This window comes from Diorhabda sublineata, chromosome X (assembly GCF_026230105.1).
Source record: "Diorhabda sublineata isolate icDioSubl1.1 chromosome X, icDioSubl1.1, whole genome shotgun sequence".
In the NCBI taxonomy this organism is placed as follows: domain Eukaryota; kingdom Metazoa; phylum Arthropoda; class Insecta; order Coleoptera; family Chrysomelidae; genus Diorhabda; species Diorhabda sublineata.
In genome coordinates this window covers 34492397-34505854 of record NC_079485.1, presented here as the reverse complement: position 1 = coordinate 34505854, position 13458 = coordinate 34492397, and the positions used below count along the sequence as shown (strand labels likewise).

Below are 13458 nucleotides of genomic sequence, written 5' to 3'. Positions count from 1 at the left end.
ATCAATTATTTGTGTGTGACTAATTTGTATGGTTAACCGATACGGTTTGCAACTCAGTCATGTTTGAAGTGTATATATCTAACTAATAATTACATCATCCGCAATTAATGTGAATTAGTTATCAAAAATATGTTCCACTTATTATAGCTCACGTTAACATCTAGGAACCCATCCCCAAGTTGAAGTAAGTCACTTTTTTGACATATTAATTTTATACATTCATTCAAAAATCCGATCTTTCACTACATCCTATTGTTAGTGCATTTAATCGAACCACCCAACTCCTAGCCAAACATATTGCGGAAATTCTTCAGCCAATTGCTAAACAATCCCAATCCTATGTCAAAAATTTCTCCCATATATATTCCTGTCTGCTTTGATATTATCTCCTCATTTGCCAACATCTCCATCGATGAAACTTCTATCTCAGACACTAGTCACCACATCGCCTCAGATTACCTTCCACTCATCAAACATGGTTTGTCCAACACCTACTTCATATTCAAAGGAAATTTCTACCGGAACTCAAAAGTGTCCCTTAGGGATCCCCTCTCTGTCTCGTCATTGCCATTATTTTCATGAACCATTTTGAAAATAAAGCACTATCCTCCTCCCCTCTCCGACCAAGCTGTTGGCTACGATATGTTGATGACATTTGGCCCCATGCAAAAGGTACTTTAGATTCCTTCCTACTCCATTTGAATGGCGTACATTCTTGTACACAGTTCACAATGGAGGTGGAGGAAGAATCATCTCTGTCGTTCCTTGACGTCATAATAAAAAAGTCCTATAGCGACGCCTATGTGCTCAAGTAATTCGTGAATAAAAATAAGGTGCCTGCGACCCGACCCACTCTGCAGAGTCACCCTCACTCTCTTTAAAGTGACTCAGTTGAAGCTGCGTAGACTAGGTAGTTTTTCGACATAAATACGAAATATATATTAAAGTAGTATCATCCACCAAAAGAGAGAGCATATTAAACAGGACCGCACTTGTCTATTATCTACTAATTATTAGGAGGATATGTAGCTGAAGGAATAAAAGTATATTTTTCAGAAAAACTCAAACTTTCTATTATAGATTTTCAAGGAATTTTTTATCGCTACTTTACTATATGTAGCTAAATTATCGAAAAATTTCATTGTTATGCCAGAATTTATTGCAGATGAAAATCCTGGAATAGGACGATTTTAAAATGCTGATTTTTAAACAGTGTGCGAAAATAACGTCACCAGTTTGACAAGATGACGTAATCGTTGATTTTTAAAAGTCTTTTAATCATGAATTCAGCACTATCAGCAACAACTATTATATAAGTTAGGATTGTTGGAAAGAAGTAGCATAAATTTTGTTCGCGGACATTGCAGATAACGTTCCCCTATTAGATTTTAAAAAAATAAAGATAAATAGTTATTTTCGCCCAGATAATGATTTTTTTAAGTCTTAAAGTATGCACTTCAGTCATAAAGTGAGGAATATTCTTACTACAGTATCTGCAAAGTTGACGATTGACGGCTCTATTTAGACAGAATTTCGCCTCATCGGAAAACATTTTGTTTAAGAAAACACATATTGCAGTTATTGATGTAGCTGAATTTTGTATAGATAGTACATTTTGTCTTTCAAAATACCTTAGGACGTTAAGCATTTCGAATAATTTTAACATGACAATTAAATTTTGTCTCAATTTTACTGACTGTTGATCGGTTGATTGGTCTAGGTACTTTGCATCAAATGAATCACGTGTTTCTCCTTTTTTCATTGAAATTCAAAGGAGATATTCATTGACAATATGTTTGACATATATATCTATGTATGGTGAGATTCTACTTTTCATAAGCTCGTCAACGACCTTACATATAACATACCTTTGCATTTGAAAAGAAGTTGTTACGGTTGCAGCTAACGGGTTGAAGAGAAAAATTATTCTAGTGACGATAAATACGTCCAATCTAAAATCATTTCACGAGTTTCTCCTTTTTTTTAAGTTACAGTAATCATTTTATTTCGTACTTTCGCGCAACTTTGTATAATCTATATATCTCTGTCCAGTTACTTTTTATCATTGGCATATTTAAATATTTCAAATTTTGGACGTGAAGTACCGTACTAAAAATTTCAGAATTTATGATGAGCATTTATTACTTTACGCTCTTTCCAAATAGAGTATAATAATCTATATAAGTTTCAGAATGCCAAACTCATGAAAATAGATTATATTAAAGGCGGTCTGTCTAGTCGTCTATTTCAATAATGTGAATTGTAACGTATGTTATCGAAAATATACCGTTTACAAGTCACCGTCCATCTTTATAAATAAGTTCGATGGAGATTGCAACAACGGACAAGTGCCGACTTGGATTATGTTAGGCAGAAGCAAAGGCAGCGGTGTATTCGGCTATGCTAATGAAGTAGGTAGAGAAGCACCAGTGTTAAATGTGGCCAGCAACACTAATAACCAGACAGCCAACGACAGTGCATAGTTACAGTATTTGGGAAGCACCGCTAAGAGAGGGTGCTTTACGTATTTATTTTATAGTTTATCCCGCTTGCGTTTGCGTTATCGTATTCGTACCACTACGGCGCACGGGAGAAAGTGATCTGTGTTCATATTCGGTGTTGGTTATTTAGACACTGTCGCTCATGTTTTTCTCAGTCTGTGTCGTTCGGGATTCGCGTTAGTATTGTCATTGCTTTTGTTTATATATGTCTACATGCAATGCTAATGTCTCGACAGTAGATTTTCATGATTCTGCTCTGTACCCAGTCCCATAATGTTATGCATTTATACGAGTGATCAGGTGAGAATCTCCGTCCTTTTACTTTCGTTGTATTAAACTCTCATTTTCTGCATTAATGTACCGTGATCCGAATTTAATCATCTGCTAATTGCAATTTGTAGCCGGCTTAATATATTATTTATCTACAGACGTCTGACTTTTTTGTTAAGTAAATATAATCATAAAACAAAAATAGCAGCAAATTTTTCCATTATTCAGTAAATAAACCATACAAAATCAACAAGTCGTTCATTTTTATTTACACAGTATGTGAATCCAAAAACTTTTTCTCTTAATTTTGGAACATTGCATGCTGAAATAACTGGTATTTTAAGTAACATTGATAAGTGCTTATAATAAAATAGAAATGTTGAAAAAATACCTGCAGTTATTCTCTGTGAATATACTGATATTACAAAATATTTTATCTTTATGTAAATTTAAAAAAAAATTAATTTTCACTCAATTTTACCTACCACTGAATTGTTTCGCGTAAACACCAACATAGATATGTATTTATGTTATTAACGTGCCATATCCTAATCAAATGTTAAATTATCTATGAGTAAAAGTCCATATCTATTTTATTAGCTTCTTTTCTGCATAATCGTAATTTGAAATGTTCTCTCGTTACTCAATGGATTTTGGAATAATTTTCATTTCATTAATTAACAGCCACTTCTCCAAAAGCAATCTGATGATAAATAGTGGTTAGTAATTATTCTCAACCTGTTTTTATTATTTATAACAGTAATTATCATGAGCTTCATTCACATCATAAATAAAAAAATGGTAGTAGAAATTTAGTAATATTTGTCGTCTGTTTCCTCCAGTTTTTTACCTGCGGTTGAACACTTCTACTCAACTTCAAAAGATCACGTTCGAAATAAAAATAGGGGTCTAGAAGTTTCAAAAGTTTTATAAGTGAAGACTAGATTTTGTTTAGTCACCTAAGAGAGTCATTGGTCACATGGACGTATTAGATAATGTTCCAAATTTCTTGTAACACAATAACTACAGTAGCGTATTGAAATTGGAAAAAAAAAGTTTAAATTCTCATAAATACGAGGTGGTCTTCGACGTATTAAGTATAAGAACACACTGTCAATTTCAATAGAAATAATAATAATAATTCAAGAAGCTATAGAGATAGAAAAATGTCCAGTGAGCAGATTGAAATTCTGGAATCGGTCGAAAGGGATGATTCGATGCATAAAGTTGGCAGATTGAGACCACGGAATCGGATCACTTCTTATCGTTGAATAAATGACTACTTTAATCGGGTCCTCTTTTAATAATGACTTCAAAGTGGAAGCTGAAACGTCGAGAAATTTCAAATTTCTGACGCTGTTCAATCGGTGAGTGTGAATACGATGTACATCCAGAAAGTACGCTCTTTTTTATCCTTAAATGTAAACGTAACTAATCGTGTCGTAACAGATCTATGATTTATCAATCATATGCTAGCGGATAGATACCGCCTCGTTCCACTATAGTGGTAGCAATAGTCCAAAAGGGAAGCTCTTACTTTATTCTCCGTCTGCAATATTTGGACGGTGATGAAGTTCTTTAGTGCACAATGCAATGCGTGAAACAATCTGGTAATTGCGACGTGTCAAAACAAGAGGCGTGGAATGCTTACTACAGATGGCGTGTTCCTCCATAACAATGCTGGTCCACATACGGCTCGACGCACGAGCAACTATTTGACGGAATTGGGGTGGGAGTTATTTGGTCATCCATCCTACAGCCCTAAACTTGCTTCCAACGATTTTTGTGTTTGGTTAATCCTCAAAAAATTCTTGTCTTCCGGTCGGTGATTTGGCAATTTCGCACAAACGACATAGAGATATTAAAGTTGATCCCACGATAAGGCAAGTGTTTCGATTCTGGTGGTGGCTATGTTGAAAAATAGCTGAAATATTGATTCACTTGTTGCCAATATATGTTTTCCTCAAAGTGTAAGGCCTTTTTTCATTAATAGGAAAACTCACTTTCTTGGTTAGGCTCTTATGTCATTTGTAATTTATTTCTTTACACAACTTTGCATTTTGCGAAATAATTTTTAAAATATTTTGAATATGATAAATTTTTATTTTTATTTACAATGCAAAAAAATGCACAATCAATTGCCAATAGAAATTAAATCGATTATCTTTTCCCGTATTCCGCAATAATTTGAGGGCATATTTACTGGAAAGTGCCTTCTACTCTGTAAACGACTTCCATTCTAATAATAATATTTAATTTTGAACATGCTGCACACTGCTTTAATTTTTGCTATGAACTTATTTACTAATTATTACCTATTACTATTACCTATAACTTTGTTACTTATGGTGGGTTCCTTCTTTATATTGAAATTTTATTGTATTTGTATCTTTATTTAGTTATTTTAATGTTTGTTTTTTAGTTTTTACAAGGTTTTGTCTACAAATTGTAACAATTTTTTGACAATAAAGCATTTCTCTCTCTCTCTCTTTTAATATCGGGAATAATACAAAAAACTTAACATTTTACCAAATTTAAATTAACTAATTAAATGTTCGAAATGACCTTCGCCGACCTCCACACAATGATACAATCTACTTGCTAATCGTTATCACTTACCAAATGGAGTAAAAATATATTGTTTTTGTAAAAACTAACACATTATGCTGTGGCATGATTTTGAATTCATGAAGATAAGGAATCCTAATGAGCTCATTGAGCACTTTGATTAGAGGAAATGCTTGTCTGAATTGTTGGTCTTTTTATCATAGATAGAAAAATATGTTTGCAGCAACAGGTAAAAATTTGACTGTTCGACGACCTGCTTGTGTATATATATATATATATATATATATATATATATATATATATATATTTCAAAATATTTTTCAAATAATCAGATAATGGGGTGAAAGGAGTTTGAATACTTGAAACTGCATTGAAAGAAAATAATTATCCGGAAAAAATGATGAAAAGAAAAGGATGAACAGATACTACAATCAATTTAAAAACAAAACTGCATATGTACAAGGATTCTCCCAACAATTATCGAATTATTTCAATAAATATGATATTAGTATAAGTCATAAAGGACATAATACATTATCCAAATATTTCACTAAATTAAAATCTAAAACACCAAAAAGCAAAAGAAGTAATATGATATATCAAGTGCCTTGTACTAATTGTGACGCTGTCTACATAGAGCAAACCTCTCAGTATTTAGAAAATAGATTAAGAGGTCATCAATACGATAAAAAAAATAGACCTGCATTAACGTACCATGAAATATCAAAAAAAAACATAAATTCAATTATAAAGATTCAAAAATTCTTGAAACGGAATCTAGTACACGAAAAAAGGAATTTTTAGAAATGGTTCACATTCATAAGATTGAAAAATCTATAAATGATAAAAAAGATCTAAATAATTTAAGTAAAATTTATAGCTCTACTTTGTAAATTCTAATAAAACTACAAATAATTTAATTTATTAATGCTATATACTTGAGATATAGAGACCAAGGAAAGTGGTGGGAAAGCTTATTTTTTCGTTTCCTAAGAGGAAATCTAGACGTAAATAAAGTTTATGAATGAAAATTCAAAAAGTTCTCTTCTGCTTATAATTTGAAAATTGCATGATACCGCTATACACAGCAAAATCAGGATAAATATTTAATTTTATCTTTCATCTCTAGTCATTACATAGTACATATGACGTGCTCTAATTTCAAGGTATAGATTTTGTTATTTATTTTGGTTTTCTGAAATATAGGTATGGGAGTTCCTAGTTGTTCTAGGGTGACAATTGAAAATGGAAAAAAACTTTTCATTGCACATGCTCTAGTTATAAATAATGCAAGCATTAATTGCATTTAAGTTATGGTGACATCTTAACGATCTACATTCTATTTAAAATTCACCTACAAATTATTTAAAAAGTCTGATGATAAAGAAAAACAGCATCTAGATCTATATTTGAGGACTACATGCATATTACACAGTCTTTAGAGTACATGTTTGAAATCTTAATTCCGGCGGATCAACTAGGTCACATAATCATATTTTGGTTAAATGCGAGTGATACGCCGCATTCCTTTCAATTTTATCTTTCAGGTCTTGTTTTCTATATCTCACAATAGCTCATTATTGTGTGTTGTTAATAAGCCTAATAGTTTCCTCTAATTACAGCTAGACTAATCGAAATATTAGAATGGAATGTTTTATTTAAAATGTGATATGGGTTGTGAAGAGAAAGAGGTTGCGGAAATATATTTTACTGCCAAAGAAAATTTTATAATTTTGTAGACAAAGCGAAATTGAACTCACCGTGTGGATATATGGTTAATATTGGGTCTTATAATAGAATTGCTATCACAAAACTTTGTGCTATATCCTACATTTTAAAACAGCCAAATACACGTGGCCATGAATTAAGTCAGTGATAGTGACATTGAATTTTATATTAACCTTGGTCGCTTGATATTAAGATATTATATAGTATAATTTTGAACGTTGAATTACATCTAGATATTATAAAAGTTTACCACAATAAATTTGAATTGAGACGAAGTGTAATAATAGAACTTAACATAAACAATATTTTTACATTGTTTATTTCCGCATCTCCTATATTATCTATAGTAAGAAGAGTCTAAACTAAATCTATTAAGAAATAAGTAAGGAACAACTTTGCTCTTTTAGATAATTGCGACAACTGGCTCTACTTCCAAAAATCCTGTTTTTATTTCTTCCGCATATATTCTTCTTAGCTTTGATATTGTCTCCCCATTTACTACCATCTCTTAGTCTATTGCAGACACTAAACAACACAATGCCTCAGATTGTGTTTCTCTTATCAAACCCTGCTTGTCTAATATCTAGGTACTTCATTATTCATAGTACTTCTACAGACAACTGGAATAGAATGTGGGAGATAGAAAAGGTACCAACTGTTTAGATATGAGGGACAAACTTATAATTATGCAGTTACATTGAAATTTATTACATATTACATTACATAACTTTTACTCAACTTTACTTTTTTTTCTCATTTTGGTCTCAGTTATATGTATGTACATATTTAATTTCTTATTTCTTAGACTTTTTGATATGTTTATCTTCGTCTTGATTTTCTCAAATTTTCATCTTTAAAAACTTATAAAAAAAATTATTTTAAGAGATGTTTTAGAAACATAAACTAAAGATATTCCAATTAAAACTATGTTAGCTAATATTGATTACATATCCAGTTTCATATATAATGAACAAGAAAGAAACGTTATAGCTAAAGCACCCATTCAAAATTTTTTTAAAAGAAAATCCAAATTTAAGAGTCTTACCATCTTACAAAGGTAATGTCACAGTTTTATGGAGAAACAACAATATTTAGATTTATCCAAAGAACTAATATATAATAGTACATCAAACAAAGAACTTACTATTGATCCAAGTCTCAAAACAACTAATAATTGTAATAAATTAATGAAAAAAGTTTTCAACCAAAAATAAATTGAGAAATAAACTCATAAGAAATTAACAAACTACAACGGTATTTCAGTTAAATTCTACTGTTTACCAAAAATTCATCAACCTACTGTATCAGCTAGACCAATTGTAGCATCAATTAACACTCCGATATAACCTCTTACTAATTGGTTAACTAAAATTTTCACAAAATCTTATTATTATAACAATGATTATCACAGAATTACGTCTTATTAGAATTAGATGTAGTATCCCTCTTAGCAATGTCCGTTTAAATATGTCTTGGAGCTCTACAACATAAATGTAGTGATATAAGTAGAAATTGAAAACTTAATAAAGAAACTTTATTAGAATTCATATTAATTGATAAAATAATACATATTTTTCTAATAATAATTGAATTTCTAATAATAATAAAACAAATCTTTGGAACACCAATGGGTTTTCAGTATACCATCTATTAGTATATTATATAATGGATGATATTTTGGAATTTGTAATATCTGCTCTACCCTTCAAATTATTCTTCATTAAAAAGTATGTAGATGATATAACTTTATCTCTTCCATATATTGAAATTAATAATTTACTATTCCACTTCAATAGTTTAGATCCTCATATACAATTCACTATAGAAAAGGATAATACTGAAAAATTGATTGGAAGATAATAAAATTGACTGGAATAGGAAACCAATAAGCTCTGGCAAATATATCAATTATCATTCATATCACCCACGTAACACTAAGATTAATTTAAACAGGCAGATGAAAAAGGAAGTTCTTAAAATTTTTGATCCAATACTCAACACACTGTTCACGTTACCAGTACACCAACACTCACAATTAAACTGTCTGACGTATGTTTCGATAACCAAGTTATCGTCTTCATAGACTGAACGTAAACTGTTTACCTTCAGTCACTGAAGACGATAACTTGATTATCGAAACGCACGTCAGACGTCCTAAACTTTCTGCAATCTTTGAACAATACAATATTAAGATAGCGTACAGTCAAACTTTTAACATTCAATCTATTTTTAATAAAATAAAAGATTGAACACTATTCAATAAATTGTTTAAACATAGTACATATATGAAATACCTTGTTTAAATTGTGACAAAAGGCACATTGGTCAGTCGAAGAGATCACTCACCAATCAGATAACCAACAATCAATAATCAACATCATTCACAACAACCTAGCCTAATATAACCTATAAAAATTGAATGTCATTTATAATGTAACCAATGGAAATGAACAACGATTTCTATAACAACCATAATCAATAACCTTAATATTTCTATCGAGCGTCAATTTGAATATTGATTTTTGAAATCGATGATTTTTAAAAGAAGCAACGAAATTTGAAACGCCACAATTCTTAACTAATTAATGTAAGTAATTTTTGTTATTGTTAAACTTTTATACATATTTGTATATTGTACTTGACAATAATTTCAGCCCCAGACGATGAATACATAAGAATTCTAAAGCTTGGAAATATATAATAAAAAAACCTTAAACAAAAATATGAAAGTGATTAAAAGAGAAATAAAAGGTAATATGTTTACCATTTACAAGTGAACATTAACACTATGACTTGTAAGTATAAGGGACCTATTAGCGTGCTTAGAGTTCGGCTTTTCGGGGGATTTTGGAGAAAATATTTTTGTTAGCACTGGAGCAGGCCGAAGTGGCATAGGAAAGAAATATATGAAGAAGATATTTTCAAGTTGATGGTAATCTCTAGCTATCGTCTCTTGTATTCAGACAATTTGGACGTTTGTCTATTTCGATAGCTTCTTGAAGGAGTGAAGAGGTGCGAAGTTTGTGTTACATTGAAATCGATTGTGTGTCTGCTATGGACACGATGTTGGGGAAGGGTAGATGAAATATCGGAATTAGTGACAAACAACAAGTATTCCTTTGCCCTGACGGAAATACTTCAAATTGTCGCGCCAATGTAGGAAAGGTCATAAGCTAAGCAGGGGATTTCATACACTCCATGGTGTTTATTGGATATTCTATCTTTGCTGGATTGATGTGGAAAAAATTCTGTTTGGGATTAAAAATTGTGCTAATATCGTGGGGTTTGAAGATTCTGTAAATTATGTTAGATCTTTAATATAAGGAAGGTATACCTTCAATTGATTTTCCAAACCAATAGAGGAGAATGGTAAAATCAAGGCAAATTCTTTTAACCGTACAAAATATTTTTGTGCAACATTTCAATACAAAAAAACACCGCAAATCAATTTGTTTAGTTACATTGAAATTTATAAAATGGATTTATAAATTTTATTTATATTATTTTCATGTACTCGAACCATTTGTAAAAATGCTAAAGATATTTGAATTTTCATATTTATCAAACAACATACATTTAATTATAAAAGTGAATTCTTTTTGATATGCATGTACATATATTCATTATTGGAGACTAAAATAATTATAAATATAATATAAACACTATATTATTCTATATATGAGAAAAATTTAAAAAAAATTAAAATTACTGTAAATAACATTAATTGATGATTGTGGTGAAGTATGTGAAATATTACAGTAAAATATTAAATATTTAACATAAGTAAAAAAACAAAATTTTAAACTGATATTGAACAGAATAACAGATTTTGTTAATTTCTTATTTTTGAAATTAAAATTTCGTAAATTGAAGACTAAAATTGCAGTGAGTTTGACTAAATCTAAAGATACCCATTGATTACACAAAGTTTTTGGAGCAATGTATGTTGTTTCCAAAAATAAATGTTTTTCGTAGTTATTTTCTGTGGTTTGTCCAGTGTTGTGTGGAATTTCTTGTGTATATAATGTTATGTTGTGAATTTTTCAACTGTTTACTGCTCTTTCTATATCAACAGAAAATATTCATTCGCTTATATCCTCCAATATTATAAACACTAATAGGCTTAGTATGCCACCTTGTAAAACTTTGAAAAACATGTAAATCATTTGCTGAAATGGTGCTGTTATCAAACTGCTATTTAATTTGCTCTACTTGTCATTTTTTTGAAACCCGAAACTAGTATTATAATAGAAGAAGCCAGAGCAGAGAAGATCGATGATTGAAAATAATTTTTTTGTAGATTTTTGCTTCAGTCTGATCGTTTTTAATGAAAGGATCGATCCTATCTATCAATTCCGTGCTTTCTCTTTATTTTTAGGCTACCAGTGGCCTTGAACTTCAATTTTAGATTTTTTTAGGCTATAATGCGAAGAAATATTACTAACTGTAAAAGCTCGATTCCAATTAACGATGAATGAAGAAATGAAAGTATTTATTTTCTTATATCCATACCTGCACCTACTTAATTCAGGTCATAAACTCTAATTTGTTTAATTTGAATGCTCTAATTTTTTGTATAAAGGTATACAAAATTATTAGACTCTTATTCATATCAAATTCTTATAACAAAAAATGTAGAAAATTTTGAAATATGCATATCCGGTGAATATTATGTCTGAAGTTCTCTACTCTCAGTTGTTATTCTTCTTTTCATATTTTAAAAATATTCAAGAGTTTTCTAAGCAAAAGATTTTAAATACCTTTATAGGAATATACCCATTTTATCACTTCTCTTCCACCGATGTATCTACCAAGGAATGTATTATTTATCCACCTTTTAACTAAAAAGAAATAATTTGTCAATTTTTTTCGTTCATATGCGTTGAGCCAATGGGCTTCGTGCAGAAAGTACTTAATAAATTAGAAAGCAAGTATTTTCTATACTGGAAGTAGTTACGAAATACTTAGAGCACATTTATTTAGCTCGAGTAACTCTATATGGAGTATCACTTCGTACTGGATACTTGAATTTTTTGTCTCTAGTAAAAATAATGATTCCTCTAAGTACTTTCAAAAGTACTTGTTAATTTACTATTTTGGGACGCAATCATTTAAAGCTTATTGTACTAGTTACTGGGACTACTTATTCCGAGTTCCTGTATCAGCACCCAATGTTTCCATTCAATTTAAAATATAATTAACATTTTTCAAATCAATTTCTCTTAGAAGCTAGAATATAGAAAAACATTTTTTGTTGTTCTACAACAATAACATACAATTTATTGTCAATAACTAATGTGTTTTCATAATTCTTCACCAAATAGTAAACTACTCATTGTTACAAGTTTACTACATTTTCGTTCCATTGTCAAAATTTTTCTGGGGTCTATTGGTTTTTAGTCATTTAATTTATTGTATCTGTTTGACTAACAACAATTTCTCATACATAATTATATTCTTGATATAATAATTGAATAAGTCAAATTCACGTATTTTTTAGATAGGTAATATGCTTCATTTTACTGTAGAACATAACATTCATTGTAGTATTTATTCTCTGGACAACCTCTGATAAGTATTTATCTATAACATTAGCATTCTAAATTGAAATTTATTATTTGATTTTATGATCTCTTATTTTCATAGTTGTGAGGCGCTCCGAAATTTAATTGCAGAAGAAGTAAAAATTTTTCGGAGTCGTAATACATAAAACACACCAAGAATTTAAACGAGTGATCAAGTAGGAACTACGAAGTAACCCATAGAATTATTCGCTTCAAGGTCGGACTGTTGAGTTTTTTCGGAATAAGTATTAAAGGTGAATCATGTTACTTTATGGCGATGGATGTAACAGACTGACCGAGTAATATTCAACTACTTATGTGGACTTATTTTTAATTCTACAGGAAATAATCTACAACAAAATAAAAGTTGATTGATGGCTAAGATGTTCAGAATGATGGAGATCTTTTATTTTTATGAATATGATACCCACCTAGTACTCTTCCCCAACTTAAGTGTATTTGATACAATAATCACAATCGTTCTGTAAAATTGGCATTGGAAGTGGAATGGAAGTGAACTATAATAATAAAAAATAATAAAAATAATTATGCATTTTTATCAAATAAACATTTTTATTTTTTTTGCTGTTTAACATTCTCATTCCAACATTAAAATCAATTTTTTGGTATTGTTCTATTAAGCCCATTGACTTTAATTGAATGAAAATATTAAAATTATTTCATTTTTATACCTTTATTAATTCATAGAATAATTTATAGTCTATATTTTTAATACTTGTGAGAATAAGATAGACGCTCATTTTTAAATCGACGAAGTTGTAACAGTCTTGATAGTATGGCTTTTAAATGGTCAGTTATAGTCTTTA

General features: G+C 30.0%; 1 protein-coding gene and 1 long non-coding RNA gene across 3 annotated transcripts in view; one reads left to right on the top strand and one right to left on the bottom strand.

Moving 5' to 3' along the window:
- The first annotated feature begins 2358 nt into the window (after positions 1 to 2358).
- The window catches only part of LOC130451842 (solute carrier organic anion transporter family member 74D), a 73694-nt gene continuing 62594 nt past the window's right edge, over positions 2359 to 13458 (top strand). The window contains exon 1 of one of the 2 annotated variants that reach the window (XM_056791153.1): positions 2359 to 2801. The gene's annotated coding sequence lies outside the window, so the exon portion shown is untranslated. The remainder of the gene's footprint in view (positions 2802 to 13458) is intronic. The other variant, XM_056791155.1, reaches the window with a different exon arrangement.
- The window catches only part of LOC130451844 (uncharacterized), a 53193-nt gene continuing 47489 nt past the window's right edge, over positions 7755 to 13458 (bottom strand). Inside the window, exon 4 of the long non-coding RNA XR_008910797.1 lies at positions 7755 to 8547. This is a non-coding gene — a long non-coding RNA (uncharacterized LOC130451844). The remainder of the gene's footprint in view (positions 8548 to 13458) is intronic.